This window comes from Chamaea fasciata, unplaced genomic scaffold (assembly GCF_029207755.1).
Source record: "Chamaea fasciata isolate MVZ Bird 193981 ecotype frontalis unplaced genomic scaffold, bChaFas1.0.hap1 SCAF_1, whole genome shotgun sequence".
Taxonomy (NCBI): domain Eukaryota; kingdom Metazoa; phylum Chordata; class Aves; order Passeriformes; family Sylviidae; genus Chamaea; species Chamaea fasciata.
In genome coordinates this window covers 104,278,487-104,294,199 of record NW_027094086.1, presented here as the reverse complement: position 1 = coordinate 104,294,199, position 15,713 = coordinate 104,278,487, and the positions used below count along the sequence as shown (strand labels likewise).

Here is a 15,713-nt window from a genome sequence, read left to right as displayed (position 1 = left end):
TTGTTCAAGATGTTTCAACACACAAATCTAAAAACTGGCAACCAAGACATAACTACTGCGATTATTAGTGAGCCTTAAATATCGAGCACATTGCATCTCCTCCAGCCTTCCACACCTCTCTGTACCCACAGAGTGTCACCTATGTTGTACCCAACCTAGCTGCATGTGCTTGGCCTCAATTAATGTTATTACAAGACTCCAAGATAGAAGGAAGAGGCTGCATTAACAGATGAGATTGAAGAGGACCAGATTCTGTTCCAAGGGTAAAAAAAAAAAATATCTTACTCATATCAATAAGATCATTTTGAGACAGCAGTGGAATCCAAGTGACCTGGAGGTTGCCAGCTGCCTGAGTTTTACTGAGCTTTTAATATGAGAAAAGGAAGGAAGGAAAGAGAGGGGGAAAGGAGAACTTAGGGAAGATAAAGCTAAAAAAAAAAAAAAAAAAGGACATAATAGGCTGCCATAATCCAGCTGCCTTAAGGAAGAAGGGTTATCTCTATTCAGTTTTTTAATCCACCTGGCTCCTTGACTAGGAGATTTGGGAATATCTCTTTGCACAAGAAATCTCTTCTAGTGGAACTGAGGAATAAATTGAGTGGTTGCAAAGGAAAGTGTGTTTATATGTCTGAACAGCCTTATGAAACTAAAACCAGAGTCCTACTACAGTAACAGAACCAGACAGAAGAGGGTTACCTATGTTCTCTTTCTTCCATTTTAAAAGAAATGGCACTTATGATGGTGGATGGGGGTTTTTAAATTTTGTTTGCTACATGAGATGTGATTTTACAGTTCTGGAGTCCCTCTCTACATAGCTACAGTGCTGGAAAAGCAAGTATTGGCTCTTCAGAGCAGCCAGCTACTACACTGCTGATTTAGACCACAGAAATGAGCACTTTGCAGTATTTCTACAGCCAAGTCCAAGTACTGTATATAAGAATGAAGTGATTAGAGCAACTTTCCCTGAGAACAATGAATTTTCTTTTCTGAAATCACTTTAATCCATGCTATTGCACCCCAAAATTTGCATAACTTAAAGAAATGGGTAGAGTTTATACTGCAAAGGTAAAACCATCCTTACTGTTCTCTAGCTGTTTATGCTCCTACACTGTTAGGATTTATTTCAACTCACAGAAAGAGGGGGTTTTATTGACATAATACATAAAAGTAAATTTAAGATTATTAAAGTAGATAAGACTTTCTAAAGAGTGTTTTTCCAATGACCTGTACTCAGTATGATGCTGGTGTGAGAGAAGAATCAAGGTCACTACTTCTACCAAGAGGATTTAAGGGGAAAGGCAGAACATCTATTCTTTGTAACACAGTGTGGCTCAGCTGCAGCAAAGGACAACAAATGCAGTACATGGCATATAAAAGGTAGATTAAAGTTCCCATTTTATTCTTCAACTGAGATGCTCAGAAAATTATAAATTCTGCTTCTTGTGTATTTCGCAAACAAGAGCAAATATGGAGCTTGGGATGCTGCAGAAGAGTCAAATCTACTGTTGTGTCATTCACTATCTTGAATTTGTGTCTGAAAAGGTTAAGAGGTGAATAGAGCAGCAATTTGTCTTTGACTGGCAAACCACACCACATGATCAAGTGCATTATTACTGCTGCCAATACTGTATTTTGATCAGTCTTGGCAATACATTTCACATGCAAATGGATCTTTTGTTACAAATTCATATCAAAGGTAATAAACACCTGCTTTCCTACGGCCTAGATCTCAAGGTGATTCCCACTTACATTTTATTGCAGATAAATTGCATGAGGTCCATGCTGTCCCTTATCTCATTAAATTTATCTTAGGGTAAAACTAAGGTATCTTATGTTTTCTTCATGATCATCAAAGTGTGACGTATACTGTGGGGTTAAAAAAATTAATGCTAACAATATTCCTTATCTTGGAAAAGACATCTGGGGCCTGCCCTCAAACAGCATAAAATGAATCATGCGGCATTCCCTGTCCCATAGAATCCCCTCCAACGGGGTAAGAAAAAATGCCAGTTTTTCCCACTTGCCCAATGACACACCTTGGTTATCTAGGCATCATCACCTGCTTTTGATGGAATGGAATGCAATGAAGCTATGTTTTGTAGTGAGTGTTGCCCTCTAGGTGTGTATACAGGCTGCAGAAACGTCAAGATTGAGAACTTCGGTGCTCTGTTGTAGGGGTTAAAATCTGTCAGAAGTAGGCAGCTATTGCTAGATTTGGTCAGTCTGAGTTGTACTTCGGCACTGAAGAGAAGGCAGAAAAGTAACAGAACTAAGAGGATGTATTTGCTGAATATATATTTTCATAACCTAGATAGCTGTAGTTAACAAGTTAGAGCATCCTATTTCTGATATAAACACCAGCAAATTAATAGATGAGGTATACAGAGGCTATGCCTCAGCCAGAGGTCACAAAAATAACACAGGAAAAATAATACGGGTACGGTGGGAAGTTGACAGCATTTTAACAGGCTTTGCATAATACTGTGACAAGAACTACAGCAAACAAACCACACAGATCAAGAATCCAGAAGGCTGCAGACAGCACTCACATCAGAGCAAGGGTGTTCAGTAGGCACAAAAGTTACTGATCAAAGAGGGACAGCCTCCCCATCACCGAGCACACCATTCCTTTGCTAAAAGCCCTTTAACACAGCATAGCAGGAAGCACACACTTTGAGCAGGAGCAAACTTTGAAGAATGCAGACATGCAAAGAGGCACCATGGATTGGAGCATTTAATAAAGAGAAACAAATTCTATTTCCTGCTAATCCTTTCATGTTGTCAAACAGGGAGCCCAAAGTAGGATCAGAGGGAAAATACTCTAAAAGGTCACAGGGAAGGATTACAAACAGACCATAAGGTAGGAATAAATGTTAATATTTTTACATAATATATAGATCTATATCTGCTGAAAATCAGGCTCAACTGCTCATATACTTCTCACCAGACTTATATTAGAACACATCAGTTAACAACATTATTAACAGAAGATATTTTCCCTGACTGCAGCTGGCATGGGAGAAGCCCAGAACATTTCCACTCTCAATATTGTAATGGCCTTCTGTGTATCCAGATAACACACCTTCCCATTTTTAATTGATGTAATATTCTTTCAGTACCCACTAGACTTTACAAATTAATGTTTTAGCATTAGCAGTGTTGAAGCATTGTTAATGACAAAAATTACATCTGTAGCACATTATATTTTTAGAGTGCTTTAAGTTAATTAGTTAATAAATTAATTGATCCTTAACAATATAAGTAGGCTGCTATTTAGACAAACATTTTAAAGTGGATAACAGAAGGCAGGCACAGGTTAAGGACTTTGCCTATGATATTATAGCAGAGGAAATAGAAGAGTCCAGATAAAACCCAAATTAAATGCTGAATATTCAAGGTTTTAAGTATACCAAAAAATGAGGTATACCCATACATGTTTTGGTGGGGGGTTGCTACACTTCTACATGGGAAGAAGGAATAACATAAAGATATTTTCAAACCTAATATACAGCAGTGGAGAAGGTCATGTTGAATTTGACTTAAATAATGTAGGCAGAAACCTTCATTTTAATTCCATGACAAGCAACACTGAAAATCTGTCCCTGAGATTACCTCAGTTGATTAGAGCACGGTGCTAATAACACCAGGGTTTTGGATGTGATCTCTGTACAGGCCATGGACTTAAGAGTTGGACTTGATGATCCTTGTGGGCGCTTTCCAACTACCAATATTCTGTAACTTCTATCTACTGAGCTACTGTGTCAGGACAGTATCAGCACTTAACACTCTTCTAAGCATTAAGGTGGTAAGGTGGTCAGGGTTTTGTTACATTCTACCACTTTTGAAAACATGATTTAAGATATCCACAGACAATCATACTCCTTTATGAGACACGGGGACAAGATAAGTTTGCTTTAGCTTATTAAGAAGGTCTTGGGTGAAAAAAGAACTATTGCAAGTCTCTGTGTAGGAATAAAACTTCCAGATATACATGTAAGGCAGTAAATTTTCCAGAAAACTATTATGATATAAGGCCAAAAAGATTCCAAATAGCAAAAAATTACACTTTTCAATCAGATATTTCCTTATACAGAAATAATCCCATGGCACATGAAAGGACATATAAAAAAGTATTGCTGTACCAGTCCAGCAACCGGTCTTACAGATTTCCCCATGGAAAATGATTAGGACACTTTTTTCACTCTGTTGCTTTCCAGTAAGATGTAGAGCCATTTCTTATTCACTCTGATAGAAAGGAAGGGAAAATACCCCATTTTTTAATTACAAATCAAAAATCCAGGACCCCTAGTCACAGATGGAAACTGCATGATCAGAAACTGCAGAGTGCTGCCCTTCAGGGAACTACCAAAAGTTAGTCATCCCTGCTTGCCAGCGGGCGATTTTACTGTTGCACAAGTTTGCTGAGGTCTACTCATTATCAGACTATATGTTTAAATCTCATGTAAAGAGTGGTTTGTGGACTTATAGAAGTACCTCTTTGAATTTACCCAGAATTACTACAGATGACCAGTGCTGGGCTCTGTCAATGCAAACTGGGGAAGTTTCTGTGTCACATTTTTTCTCTCGGTGTGACTCCAGCAGACACCATAATTCCTGAGTGTGTGGCATAGGTGCTACAGTCACTAGGATGTTTTGCATGAAGAAGCAAATTAAAGTTAAAGTTTTCATCTATTTTACCTTACATTCATTATGAAAGAAATATTTTTATTTTCAGGGTAGGTTCAGCAGTTTTATGGGGTATTCTTAAAGTCCAATAAGCAGGTAATTCATAGACACAAGATAAAAATGGAAAATAAAAAATATGTGGAAAATATTAAAGAGCTGAGTTGGCCTTGAATACATATTTTCACAAGTGACAGAAACATAACAGTTCTGAAGAATATAAGTTACAGAAAAGATAACCTTACCTAGTGGTTGCAGCAACAGGATTTGTAGCTGAGAGGATCAGGTTCCTATTCTGGCTGAGTTGCCCTCCTAATGGAAAACAATTAGTAAAATCAGTTGACGTTAACCTGTCTGAACTGCTAACTCATAATAAAAAGTTGAGATGAGGGACTGAACTTGAAACAAAATCTCTGCAAGAAAACTGGTTCAAAACTTTACAGAAAGAACATTATGTCCAAAACAATCACTTTCATTTTGGTACCACAGATCAACAGAACTTAGCAGAGGCATTTCACGGTCTTTCTACCTTTGGGTATTCTGTTTCGAAAACTGTAATTCTAAGAAGATATGTGATTAAGAACATAAATCAGTACCTTTTTTTAACATAATTTAAACTACAAAATTGAAATTGGAGCGAAGTTAATGGCTTCTAAAGTAGCTGCTACAAGAAGGGGTCCCCTCTTCTTGCACAGTTTTCATGGTAAAAAGAAAAGGAAAGAAAAGTTCAGTCTTTCTATAAAAAGCAATGCAAGTTTTGCCTGTGCAGTGATAAAATTTGGTTCAGCATCTCATTTTGCTACAATTTATTTATGAATTCTCTCCAGTCAGTTCCTGTGTTGGGACATGATGAAAAATGGGTACCCTGCTTAGCATATTTCCTATTGCCATCTAAGGTAAAAGGTGACTATTGCACAGGAATTTTAGATTCTAGTTAGACATTCACCTAACAACATATGAGTCATTCTTGTTTCTATGCAAATGTCATCCTTTACCTGAAGGAAAATTCTTGCCTCTTAAAACTTAAATCTCATCTAGTTTTCATCAATTTCTGAACATCATCACATCCTTGAAATTTTCTTAAAAATACATTAAGGGACAAAACAACTTTATCTTTTTTTACTTTTTTTTTACGAAACCAAATGCTCTTCTTAATTCAGACTGTATGAAAATCTCAGCTATTAGAGAAAAAATAAATACTATTAAAATAATTTCCCTCCTTGGGCAAAGATGACACCAAACACAGAACTGCAGCTGGCAATTTGAATACTTCACTTCTAGGGACCCCACTTCTAGTGACAGGCCTCTCTAATGCCCCATGGCACATAAAGGGATAACCTAAAAGTCAGGATAAGGGAGAGCAAAGAATGAGCTTACTTCCACAGAAAGATTCTAGATATCTAGATTTCCCCCCACAAGCTCTGTTCTTGTTCTGACACAGTTAAAACAAAACAAAACAAAAAAACTAACAAACAAACAAACAAACAAACAAACAAAAAAAAAAAAAAAAAAACCAAACAATAGCACCCTCATAGAAGCCTTCTGGCATAAGCATATCTGAGTGAGACCATAATCAGACCCACTGAGTTATTGAGGGTTGAAATGGGGTGACACTTCTACAGCCAGGGATATAGCTATATCAGCTGCAAAGTTAACTGTGAAGTGGTCATTCTTCATGGGACATTCTTTCAGGGGTAATCCACTGGCCTTTGAACCACACTAGTCCAGTGTCTACAGCAGAGCATAAGTTTGAAGTGGACATGCAGTGTTTAAATTGATATCCAATGTGGAAATGCAGTGAAGGTTCAAAGGCTTCTGGCATGGAAACCCTTTCACTGAATGTTGAGCACAGCAATGGAAATCCACCTTGTGGACATAACACTGACCCTTCAATAGGCTGTGAGCTGTTCGGAGAATACTGAAACAGGCATTATTACAATTTAAAAGATAGTCTGAGCCAGTTATATGCATGCTTTGCTCCCTATGGGTTCACTCAGAGGCTTGGAGCAAACAAGGTTCACCAGAAGGATGCACTGCTCCCATTTGGTAACAGTACTCCATCTGCTTATCCCCTCCCTGCCTCAGATGATACAGAGAATGCAATCATCCTCCAAGAGAGTGTGACAAAAAAACTGCTTTTGCAAGGCCACATGCCACACCCCAGCAGCCCTGGGCTACAGCCTGCTAATTACAAACAGGCTGAAAATAGTTTTGCAAGCCCTCTGATGTATCTTTCCAGATGCTTCACTGTCCCTTCATGGTCACCAAAAACTGATGCCTTGGGAAGGCTGACCTAAAACAGAGACTGGACAGAACTAGAGAATAAAGTAGGTGTTTATTGAAAGGCCTTTAGGATACACCTTGGGCAGGGCAAGAGCCTGACCAGAGCTACGCCCAAGGACTTAGAATGACCACAAAATGCATGACGCATCACGAGGCCTTGCACTTTTCTAAGTCTTGGTCCATTTGCATATTGGGGTTTAATCGTCCAATTACAGCTTCAGGTTGTGAGGTCTCATCCTTCTTTTTTCTCCCTTCAGTCAACTATTGTTTATGCACTTGGGCCTGAAAGTTGTCCTCGGTCTTCAGCAGGAAAAGGATTTGTTTTGTCTACCTCCTCTGTGAAGAGCACTTACTAACACTCAAAATGAGGCTCAGAACTACACCCCTAGGCAGCACAGAATCTGAAAAACATGAAAGCAAAAACTCAAAGCATCACCTCAGTGAAAATATCCCTGGTGAACCAAAGTCTCAGGCCAACAGACTGCTAGGAGAAAACCAGGAACTCTGCTCTTTTCAACACCAGCAAGAAGAGGTTGACATTTGTATCCCAGCCATTAGCCATGAGAGCAGTGACTCCTGTTTCCTTAGGGGCCAGCCCAGGCAGCGGAGCTTGTGGAGCTATTGCAGCCAGTACAAGATCAGCCTGAACCCTGCCAGCAATTCCCTTGGGTTTTCATGCCCCGCCCAGGAGATCATCTGAATAGGTAAATGCCTGCCAAATTGTAGTCCCAGTAGCAGCAGTACAGTTATGTAGACTTTACTTTTATGTTTCAGCAGCATCCAACTCTGCCTTAATTAAATTTATAAGTTGGTTTTCCATGTAGCACCTGTGGAGCTTCTAAAGTGCATTCACGTAGGATTATTGGCTTTTACTTCAGGCAAGAGAAGCAAATGAAAGTGCAATGATTCAAAGGCACAGGAAACTAAAATTTGAGCCTTAGCTTAATCACCTGAAAGAGAAGAGAATGACTAAACAAACTAATTAAAAACTCTAGGAAACAAGAACCCTTCCTCCCAAAATCATTTACTAAACACTAGACAACAGTGAAGAAGAATATTTACTTGGGTACTTTACACAATTTTATTAATTTTAAAGAAAATTACTCTAAAAACTAGCTGTGATGTACAGATAGCTTCCAAAATAAATTGTTCACAGCATTAATATCAATGTCTCACCCAGATGTGAGAAAACAATGCATGTTTTCCTATTGCTTCTAATTAAAATGCCCTGGCAAAATACAAAAAATAAAGAAGGCTTCTTGTGTTTCACTTTCTTCAGAGAATTTTGCATTTAGCGGTCATTTTTGCTTTGGTTAATACCAGAAAAATCTCACAGTGGCCAAGCAGAAGCATACAATCATTTAGCTGTTCTATTTCTTTTACCAGCTCCCATGCTCCTGCTATATCAGAGACATCAGATGAAAAGAGAGCAAAACCAGACAAAAGCAGCTGGGTGAGAACTGGATGAACAAATACACTAGGAAAAAAATCATGTCAAATTTAAAAAGAAACAGTATTTATGATAGACCAAAAAGCCTGGAAAGGAATAGCTGCTTCCCTAGTATAAGAATGAGAACAATTCACTATCCTGACATAATATAATGAAATTTACGTCTCAGGTGCAGGGGAAAGAAGAGTATATTTAAAATGTGTCAAATAATTCACAAATACATTAGACCAGTCCATCTGGAAATGAGACATAGATCTCTGGAACTTCTCTCAATATCAGATTTAGAGAACGTTTCTCACCTATTGATAGGCTGTTTTAAAACAAACATTTTACAGCTGACCCCAAATGTTTTATCTATTAGAACCAAGTGGTTATTAAAGTTCCCTGTTCTAAATATGTTCTTGTGGAAACAGGCATGGTGGAAAGAAGTGCAGTGCAAGAGATACCCAGGCAGACCAAGGCAGAGAGGCAGTGGGCAGAGGTACAGAGCAGTCCCAAAGCTATAGCTTGGATCCAACCAGCAGCAAGGCTTGTTAATCAGCCCAGGCAGGAAGGGCAGGGGTCAGAGCAGAGGACCTAGAGATACCTTCCAACCCAAATTATTCAACAACATTAAATGGTTTTGATGTACTGATATTATGATAGTACTGGGAGAAGATGAGGAAAAAAACGGGATTTGCAAAATCTACCTGTCTCTGGATATCAAATTTATTTTTGAAGGCCAAACCACTCCACATGAGCAGTTTCTTGTTCCCCAACAATGGCAGCATCACAGGTATCCCACTGACTCCATTTTCCCTGAGCCCTTTGCTCCATGTCCTCTTACTCATCCGTAGCTTGCTGCCTTTCACAGCACCCCCACATATCTGAAACCTGGAAGTCCCTTACCCTTTAAAGTTTCCCCACTCTATCCCACAATACCTACAGGACTGTTTACAAATCTTCCCTGATCCCGAATTTCTGTATTTTCACTGCATTCGCCTTAGCTGCAAACACCTCACAAAAAATGTAGAAGCATCTAACAATTATGGCAGGTGTTAAAATCCTGCACATCATTTTTTCCTGGTACAACAGGCCACCACAAGATATTATGCAACTGACCCAATTTGAGGCATTTAAAATAATAGAGTTTAATGAAACATGTCTGTTGTAATCTACTGAGGACTGCTCCTGTCCCTGCTGAGAATCAGTAACCACATTACTGGAGGCTGAACCAGACCTTCTACGTCAGCACCGCCCATCCATATTCTAAATAAGTTGTACAAGGAAACATATTAGTTTCTAATCTTGGTTCTTCGGTGCCTAAATAAGCCTCATCACCATAGCAACAGATGGCTTCACAATCGTTAATGCCTTTATTTTCACAAGTCCTCTGAGAAATAGAGGAGGACAGCTGTCCCCATTTTACAACTGAGTAACTGTGATGCAGAGAGGCAATGTGATTGGCCCCAAATCCTGCAAGAAATCTATGGAGTGCAGGATGTCAGGGCACCAGGTCTCCCAAGCATCCTACCAGTGCCCCAACCTCCTACTCCAACCTTACTACTAAAAGTACCTTCTATGCCTTTGGCTCCATCAACAGAGTGTCTGAAAACCAAGGTTTTTCAGAGAGAGGCTCAGGTCTCTATTAAGTCTACTATCACTTCATAAATTGAGGTGGTTTTGATTGATCTATTTTTTTTATTGGACAATTATATGCCAGAAAGTTGAACTACAGAGGAAGTCCAAAGGGAACTAAAAAAAAAAAAAATTATTTGGCCAATTTAGTAAGTCAGAAGATACTGATGACACTGTGTGAATTTCATGAGTTTGTAAATATTTGAAAGGCTACAAAGTGAAGCAGTTCTGTGCTTTTTTTCCCCATCGTATTTGGCAAGAATCCAACTTCTTTCCTGTACTCTAGAGAACATAAGCATTAGGTAGTTGAAAAAACTAATACTCATCCAGTTGTTCTTCCCTGGGAAATAGTTATATAAAAAATAAAGTCCATAACCTGGAAAGAGCAAAAGTGTTCCCCACACCTGTGCTTTTATGTGTGTTACAATTTTATTTATTTCTGGGCATAAAATTGCAAATCCCAGATGTGGAATATTCTGTTCTGGGACTCTGTTTTAGACTGTTTCATAAAAATTAGTCATTAGGTCAGGATTCATTTCTGAAACTATCCAGACATTGTTCTGTCTCATCTCAAGGTCCAAGTAGCAACTTTCTTTTCCTCAGTTTATAATGGTTTATAGGTAAAATGACCTATAAATAAAAGAAGCAAGACAAAATGAACTTATCAATACAACCTTTTTCATTTACAATTAGCATCAGAGCTGTATATGAAACATCTCAACCTTAAAATATCTCTGCTTATCACAGCAGTCTACGGGGTTTATATTTATAAGGCAATTTGGACAAATGCCTTTAAACCGATGCAATGATCACTTCTATTTGACTTTTTTACTTCTGGTATTTTGAGTTTCCTTTTATACTGGCTTTGCTTCAGGAAACTGTTTCATTCATTTCTCAGGAAGAACTGCTTTAATAGGGGCAGATGGGAGCACCTACAAAGTGAAATACGGAAACTGTCTCTACATGGCAGAAGTGTCTCCCTGGGTGCTGGTGAATTTTATACTTTTTAAAAGGCATGTTTTACTTTGGAAACAGAAGCAATTGCTTTTAATTGTGCTTCTCAGCATGAAAAACTTGCAAAATGCATGTTTTCCTCCTCCTCAAAGTCAGACCTGTATATTAAGAACAGAAACACTCCAATACACACTAAAAAACGGGCCATAGTTGTCCTGGGAATATATAGCTGCTCTGCTAATCATGACTGCATAAAGAAGTTATGTATGGAGTTGCCTGAGGTTTATCTTGGCTGTCTTAACTTTGATGAGATTAGATTTGCAGAATCAAATGCAAATACAACCTCTGTTTCACTACAATAAACCTTGGCATTTCTTTAAGCTACCAAAACGTGTCAATGCTTCACTGTATCAGCTAGTTTAGAGCATTAGCACTCTTCCCCATACTATAGGCAGAAAAGGTTAAAGTCCAGGACAGATGCTTTAATCTAAAGTTTAATTACCAAGGAGACCTGATGCCATGCAGAGCATGCAATTTGGACAGTGTAATTGACCTCTTTATCCCACACACCTTGGTGCACCCTGTGAGTCATATTCTGTCTGACAGACACCAAAAAAGGTGTCAAGACAGCACCAAGTTGATCATATCACTTTCTCTTGGGGGCTGTCTAGTTGTCTCCCTTTAGAGGCAAAGAAAACTGCCATGGGATGCCTGAGATATTCCCTGGTGCTGGGGGGCACAGCACTGCCAGAGTCATCACCATTACATACAACCCAGCAGAAGGTAGAACACGGAGATTCCTCAAGGATATAAAGCAGGGGAATATCATATGCCCAAATAACCAAACAACAAAAAAAAACAACCCACCGTGGTGAAAATACACATGAGAAACCAAAGGAGTAAAAGGCTTTAGTGACTGCAAATGTATATTCAACAGCCTTTGCCTGCAGTGAGAGAATTTGGATTTCACATGCATCAGTCTGCATGTACAAAAAATGTCTCTAATAACACAAGGATATCCACTTTCATAACCATTGGAAAAGCTTAGCTTACACAGAAAGTAACATCCAAAGTAGAGCATGGATGGAAAAGTACATTTTCAATGCTTGTTCATCCGATATGGAAAAAAAGGCTTCTCTTAGACTGCTACTTGCACTTCATTGACATGTGCTACCTAGCACAAAGTGCAACCAAATTAACAACTGTTTTTATCAAAACCATTTTTCTTGTGTATTTTTCCTGGCCAGAGATTTGTTTGACACTGTTTAGAATTTAATGGACATGAATTTAAAGACTGTCTGGTGAGAAGCAGACCATAATCTCAATTGCCCTTAATTCAAAGAGATATTGAAAATTAATATATAGATAAATTGCTTTTATGAAAGACCCTGGAATCAGATTCCTACCCATATTTAGCACTATTTAATTAAGGAATAATACAGTTGAAATATGAAGTTTCACTTTCTGACCAACACAGTTCAACAGAGGATTGAAATCCAAAATACTTACTTGCACTGTTAAAACCTGATATCAAACACATTACATATTTGCACATGTATAAAGCAACCAACAAAGAAAAACAAAAATTAAACAACATAATCCAAAGCCCTGAGAACTGCTCTAATTCCTGAAAATAGCATTGTGCACCTTGATGAAGGGAGGTGGGTTGTGCACAGCAATATTGTCCCAAGAGGTTGTCCTCAATTCCATGAAACTGCAATTGCAGATAGTTTTTTATGCAGATGTATTTTATGAAGGAACAGGACACAGATTCACAAAAACACACATGAAGAGGAGAGACAGGGCATGAATCTGATCCCTTGCTTGAAAGGAACTGAGATAACACAACTGGAGCAGGTTAAGATTGTGAATGAGGCACATGGAGGACAGAAGTGTTTCTTATTTCCTCACCAACAAAATACTGTTGATAGAGGAGGTCACAGGAACTCAAAGGTTAAGCAGACAGTGTGATCAGACCCATCTATTAGCTTAACACACTTGTTTTGATTAGCAGATGTCAATGTACATCTGGCACATTGCCAGACTCATTGATTTATCTCCTCACCAGGAATCTCCTCTATCAAACATGCTCCAAAAGACTCAATGAGTGTGGAAATATGGGCAAAGAAAACAGTTTGGAGCAAAGAAAACATTCAAGTCAGTACCATAGGAAAGGTGGTGCAGGCAGAGGTTTACCACTATAAATTCACAGAGCCTCTGTTGGATTCAGTGTCCTGAATTCAGGTTCACATTGAGGAGAACTGGAAAAAACTTACTCTAGTTATTTATCTGGTTCTCAGGTCAAAAGACGACATTGGCAACTTCCCACCAAAGCAAAATGAAGATTCTTTCTGTTAATATTCCCCTCACACTAACACATATATACACACAACATGGCCCCCTGCTTTCCCTGTCACACTTGGCATACTTTTAAGGAAATGATGTGTGGTAACATCACCTGGTAATGCCTTGACTCTGGGCTTGGTTGCAAAGATAAGCCATAATACATCCCTGTTTCCAGCAGACAGACAAAACTATTTCCAGTGTTTCTTCCCAGAACTGGGGCACCCTAGGCCAAGAAATGCTGCAGGAGATTTCTAAATGGGCTTTATTGGTTGGTAAGATTTGCTTATCAGAAAGTTCTTTCTCTTGGCTACTTTCCTCCTTAAGTCAGTATTAGGGCACCTCAGCAACTGCTCTGCCACCAGAGATTTTAAGAATTCTGCAGACATCTATAAGGATTACAAGCAAATCAAAAATATAGTGGGATGATACTACAGAGGAGAAACTTGATTACTAGTTTAGTGATTGGGTTGAAGAATTATTAAAACATCCCTAGCAACACAGCCTGCTTCCTTGGTATTTTGCAAGCACTGCTCTGACTTTATTGATGAGCTGAAAGATTCACATAACTGAGCACACTTACAGAAACATTAATACACATATTTCAGCCTTATTATGGCTGCTGCTTAGCAGTCCAGAAGGTAAAAATCCCTGCTTCTGAGCTCCAGAGTGACTCCGTGTGCTGAACTGCCTTCAGTCCTGGCTAGTGGATGGCACCATTTGCAATTCATCAGTTAAACAGAGTACAAAAGCAAGCAAAACAAATTAGATGGAGGCACTCAACTATAAAGAAGAATTAAAAGAGCCAAGTGTCCACAGTGTAGTCAAGCCATGCAAAAAGGCAGATATTGATTGCCTGGAAATGCCCAAAATATAGCAATAACAAACACAGAGACGATATATTTAATGTGCTCCGGGTAAATAACTGGAATGCACAGTATGAAACTGTGACTTCTGTGACAAGTTTTAGGAGAAGCCCATTTTCACCAGCATTGATTAGCTATCAGTCACTGTCCCCTGGTTAATTAGAATATTTCACAAGTAATGATGAATTTTCAGAAGTGTTGTGCAGAATTAATTTTAGGCGACATAAATCCAGCAGTGATGTAGTAAAGTTTTATCCTCTGACAAGAACCTTGCCGTGAACTTAAGCAGCCCAAAGCCCAGACTGAGCATCTCTGTGTTAAATGGTCAGCACCAGCTCACTGCAGAGTGACTGTCACTGCTGCATCAGAGCTCTTGTAATCAGTACACCTAATATCTCAGGTATTTCCTAGACTCATTGAATGGTTTGGTTTGTGAAGAATCTCTAAAGATCGGCCACTTCCAACCTCCCTGACACAGGGTGGGGACATCTTCCACTAGACAAAGACCTGTCCAACCCACCCTTGAGCAATGCCAGGGATAGGACATACACAGGTTCTCTGGTCAACATACTCTGTTCCAGTTTCTCACCATCACTGAGATTAGGGTAAAGTCTCATTCTCTTTCGTGGTCAAAGCCTTCTTTTAGGCTTATAGTGTCTCAGCTGCACTGTTACCTGCTGCTGCTGATACACATACATCTTTCCTGACAGTGATCTCTACCAGTTAGTGGAGTAGCCTCCTGAGAAAGAGATAAGGTATCCTTACCGTTGAGAGAATACAAAACTAGGAGAGCACAATACTAGAAACTCTACTCCAGAGAATAAAAACCTGTAATGGCCTTGTTCACAACTGAATAAGACTTTTCCATCTTTAACACCTACAGGTGATGCACAAAGTCCTTTGGAAAGCTGAAGGTATTCATATCCCAAAAAAGAAATCCCATTATTTCATATTTTGAAAACTCATTTCTTCTGGTTCTCCTAAAGAACAAAGTGGGATCTATCTGAGGTAAATTTTAGCACTACTCTAACAAACTAAATTCTAGTCAGGGCTGCTGATCTGTTTTAGTGTAAAATATGCACAAACTTACAGAATGCTTCCTTCTCATTAACTAATATCTAACAAATTTTTCATTGCTTCATTCACATTTTTCCTCTTCTTTTCCACTGTAAACAGTGGGTTCAAGAATATATTGCTGTATTATCTAAATTTCCAGTCCAGCTTAAAGAATATATTCCTCTCAGGAATTGTTGAGCTCTGAATAATAAGATCTTAGTGAGCTTTCAGCAAGAAAACCAAAGACAAGTTCTTAGTCTAAAGTAATATCCAAAGATATTTCCTTACATTTGCCAGCAACAACTAGAAAGAAAGGTTCATGAAGCACAGCACTGTCAGGTGCAATCAGCCACTCTGCATCATGAAAGACTGGAAGAAAGAACTTGCTGATCTAGGACCCAAGGGATTTCTTGACATTTACTTTTCACAAAAGATCCAGCTGTTCTAGAATTCAGGCTGAC

General features: G+C 38.8%; 1 long non-coding RNA gene across 2 annotated transcripts in view; it reads right to left on the bottom strand.

Moving 5' to 3' along the window:
- Positions 1 to 15,713, bottom strand: part of LOC136294116 (uncharacterized) — a 42,168-nt gene that overhangs the window by 22,284 nt on the left and 4,171 nt on the right. Inside the window, exons 3-4 of one of the 2 annotated variants that reach the window (XR_010722317.1) lie at positions 4,929 to 4,995; positions 4,165 to 4,245 (exon numbers count right to left, since the gene is read on the bottom strand). This is a non-coding gene — a long non-coding RNA (uncharacterized lncRNA). Of the gene's footprint in view, positions 1 to 4,164; positions 4,246 to 4,928; positions 4,996 to 15,713 lie in introns of those variants that run through there. The other variant, XR_010722316.1, reaches the window with a different exon arrangement.